Source organism: Lipotes vexillifer, unplaced genomic scaffold (assembly GCF_000442215.2).
Source record: "Lipotes vexillifer unplaced genomic scaffold, Lipotes_vexillifer_v1.1 scaffold538, whole genome shotgun sequence".
NCBI lineage: Eukaryota > Metazoa > Chordata > Mammalia > Artiodactyla > Lipotidae > Lipotes > Lipotes vexillifer.
The window spans coordinates 1,341,648-1,345,738 of record NW_006787547.1 but is presented as its reverse complement, the minus strand read 5'-3'; the positions used below and the strand labels follow the sequence as shown (position 1 = coordinate 1,345,738).

The following is a 4,091-nucleotide window of genomic DNA, read 5'->3' as shown; positions in this document are numbered from 1 at the left end:
CTAAGAAAGAGTGTCCCACTGTGATGAAGAAACACATGGGTATCACGATGTCATGATATATATGTGTATGTAACATTACCTCTGTCAAGGTGTTTTGTTTTCTAACAATTTACTCATCTATTCCTATACCCCAGACATTCATCTATCCATACATTTGTGCATAATTCTGGGTCATTCAGAGATTCTGCACTTCAGACAAGAACTACCCCACCTCCTTACAGGTGACACATGGAAAAAAAAAAGCTCTCTTCCAAAAATGCTCCCAGGAAATTTCTATATTCTCGAAAGAGGCTTAAATGGGGACACTATCATAATGGGAGAGAATTCTGCCTAATATACCTTAAGGGGTAGAGAATCTCTCATTGTAATCCTCTCACTTTTTCTATCAAAAAAAAAAGTTTTTGTGATAGGGCTATTTCTTGTTATAATCTTCTGTTATTATCAGGCTAGAGACAAGTAAAATATTTTAAAATGTATTAACATTACTGCCAACTTTAAAAATATACACTCAAGATGTATTTGAAAATGTGCCAATTGTAAAACAAAACAAAAGCAACTTGAAAGAAATTTTCAAATAAATAACACTGACAGAAAACTGTGATAATAATAAAGGCACTTTGACTAACCCCCAGTTCTAGTACCCTTCCCTGGGTGTAGCCAGAGTGTGTATGTTTTTCAAAAAAATTTTCCTATGCATTTACAAATATATACACACATATTGTTGCTGTATTTAGAACACATTGTTTGAAAACTCTTTCTCATTTGCTACTTGTGATGTCTTTCAGGTCAGCGCCAAGATGCTGAGAAGCCCTGTGCCTCTGGACCGTTCTAGAGTTCATTGTTGGAGCATTAAAACATGCCAAAGCCCACAAACCAAGCATAAGTTGAGACGACACCCCAAAGCGATTCAGCAAAATTCATCACCACTTTACTTCTTTAGGTAATGCCTGAATGAGCTTAATGGGACATGGATTATTATGGTGACGGGAGGGCAGGTACCCATGGTGAGGAGACAAGAAAATAACTTCAAAGAAAATTCTTTGGAGCTAGAACTAGAACATCACATTGATGGTCCCATTATGTTGTTTTGCAAGATTACCTGGCCAAGACCACACACCAACTTCTAGACATTACTCTAGAGAGGACGGATTACGTGCCTGAGCGATTACGAGGGGGCAGGAGAGGTGGAACAAGTGATATTCCTCAGGGTCAATGATATTCCTGTGGTCAATGAACCACCTAGACATAAAGAACAGCTGATGCTTATTTAAAATGCGCAGGCCCCTCACTCTCATTTCAGACTCCCAGCCTCCAGCACCGTCCTGGCTTCAGGACGGCACCGTCCCACAGACACGCTGAATCCGCAGCTACATACAGAACAACTTCTGGAGGGAGGGGAACGACACCTAAAAACGGAGTCTGAGTGACTCCTACACCTCCAGCCAATGGGGCAAGGCCCCCCGTCGAAGAGGCCACCAGAGTCTGAGACACAACTGCTCCATAAACCCCACGTGCGGTGGCGCAACCCGCACCCTGAGGGAACTCGAAATCCATGCTCCTCCCTAAGGAGAGAAGGGTTTGGACGCCAGCTTTTAAGACCTGCACCTGAGAGACAAGCTCCCAAAACATCTAGTTTTAAAAAGGGCTTCCATCCTCAAAACCCTAACTGAGAAACAACACTTAAACGGCTCCGAGGCCACTCACCCGCCGCAGGGCTCAGCGCACAGATGGCACCTCCAAAAGTGCCCGGACTTTACGTGAATGAGGCTCATTTGTTCATCTTAAAGCCTAGCCTGAGGGGCAGGCGTCTCTTTAACACAGTCTAGAGGCCTGACGGCTTGCGGCGCCGTCTTCAAGCACTCCCTCAATAAAGCTCCGGCCCGACGGGCGCCATCTTCTAGTTAACTCTAGGCTCCGCCCCTTCTCCCTCCTCCCAGGTACCATCTGTTCCATTCCGTACTGTCTACCACGTACTGTCCATCACGTATTGTCTATCGTATATGCGCATCAAATTTTTTCCACTCGAAGATCTTCAGTAGTTAGCATGTTGACTATCAGCCATATTAAACCTCAAAAAAATAACCTCCTCTTATTGGACTCAGAACTTTAACACTTCATCCACGGTTGCGAAAACTATTAACATTCTTGTTAAGTCTAAAGAGACTGAAAAAAAGATTTAAATATTTATAAAAATCATTAGGAAATGTTGTCTGTAGGTTCTGCTGGGGGACCCTAGTGTACTGGGTATTTTAATTCTACGTGTGGGAATCGTGTAAATGTGGAATTAGCACAGGTCCTTCCCATTTTTCTGGTTCACTTGATTATCTAGAAGAGATGTTATCCACGAGGTTTCACAGACTTGTAGGAATGGATCCATTTGTTCTTGCCACCTTGAGAAAGGCTGGGCTTTATGACGGGCAGCCTCTTATTTCCCTTCATCAGCACCGAGTGTGATTCCTGGGATCTGAGGCTCTCCTGGCTTCCTTGGCTTCCTCCAGTCCAGCCCTGCCCATTGCTCTCTGTGTCAACCACCAGCAAGTTTTCATTTCTTTTTCTTTTTCTTTTTCTTTTTCTTGGCTGCGCAACTTGTGAGGTCTTAGTTTCCAGCAAGGGACTGAACCCCAGCCCTTAGCAGTGAAATCACAGAGCCCTAATGACTGGACTGCCAGGGAATTCCCAAACTGCCAGCAGCATTTGATTCAAGAAGCTTCCTTTAAGGGAGTAGCTATTTTTCCTAAATGCAAATTGTTACACTGTAAGTTGTCAAATAAAGTATTTTCTGCTCTCAAAAAAAAAAAAAAAAAAAGGCTTCTCCAGGACTCTGAGTGTATCACACCCCTCCAACCTCCACACCCTAGTTCACCTACCCCCGCACTGACTCCAGTCCTGTCCTCCTCCCACTGATAGCCTCTACCTACTGGTGCCCTCCTCCCTTCTCCCCCTACCTGCTGCCCTTTGCCCGAACTGAGGGGCCCAAGTACCTCTGACCCATTCTCTCCCTGCAGTGAGGTGCAGTACATGGTGCTCCAGAATGTGGCCACCATGTCCACTATGCCCAGACATGTTTGAGCCCTCCTAGAAGACTTTCTACATCAGGCCCATCAACCCCACCCAGATAAGATCCTGAAGCTAGAAGCACTGACCAACCTGGCAAATGAGACTAACATCCGTAACTTTCCTACGGGAATGCCAGACCTACATTCACAGCACAGACAGGGATTTTGTGGCAGCTACCGTCCAAACCACTAGATGCTGGGCAACTAACATAGGCCGAGTGGGTGACATCTGCCGCAATGACCTGGTGCAGCTACTGTCCCACTGTGATGAGCTCGTGGCCACAGAGTCAGTGGTCATCATGAAGAAGCTGCTGCAGATAGACCCAGCACAACATGAGATCATCAAACACTGGGCAAAGATCAGAAAACATCCAGGTGCCCATGGTGCGAGCCAGCATCCTGTGGCTCTTCAGTGAGTACTGTGAGCATGTCCCTAGGATTGCATCTGACATCCTGAGAAAAACAGCCAAGTCCTTCACAGCAGAGGAGGACATCTTCAACCTGCAGGTCATCAACCTGGTTGGCCAAGCTTTACCTGACCAACTCTAAGTAGACCAAACTGCTGACCGTGTATGTACTGAGTCTGGCCATGTACAACAAGAACGGTGATATAAGAAACCAGGCACACTTCACCCAGCAATTTATGGTCCCTTCGGAGCAGTGTGGGGCCCTCAGCTGCCATGCCAAGACACTCTTCATGGCACCCACAACACTCCCAGTCTTGGAATTATTCTTCAAAGACCAGGATCACTTACAGTTGGGCTCACTGTCTCATCTGCTCAATGCCAAGGCCACAAGCTACCAGGAACTCACAGACTGGACAGAGGAAGCCCCAGATTCATCTTTGTACAACTTGGAGGTACATGAATGGACCACATGATCAGATCAGGAGAAGAAGGAGGAGGAGAAGGAGGAGGAGGAGGGGGAGCAAGGTGGATTGCCTTGAAGAAAACATAAAAAGAAACGAGAGACAGACAGACAGACAGACAGACAGACACACACACACACACACACACACACACACACACACACACA

General features: G+C 45.9%; 1 pseudogene; it reads left to right on the top strand.

Annotated features, from left to right (window-relative positions):
* LOC103073521 (AP-3 complex subunit beta-2-like) overlaps positions 1-3,936 on the top strand; it is a 62,607-nt pseudogene extending 58,671 nt beyond the window's left edge.
* Positions 3,937-4,091: the final 155 nt, after the last annotated feature.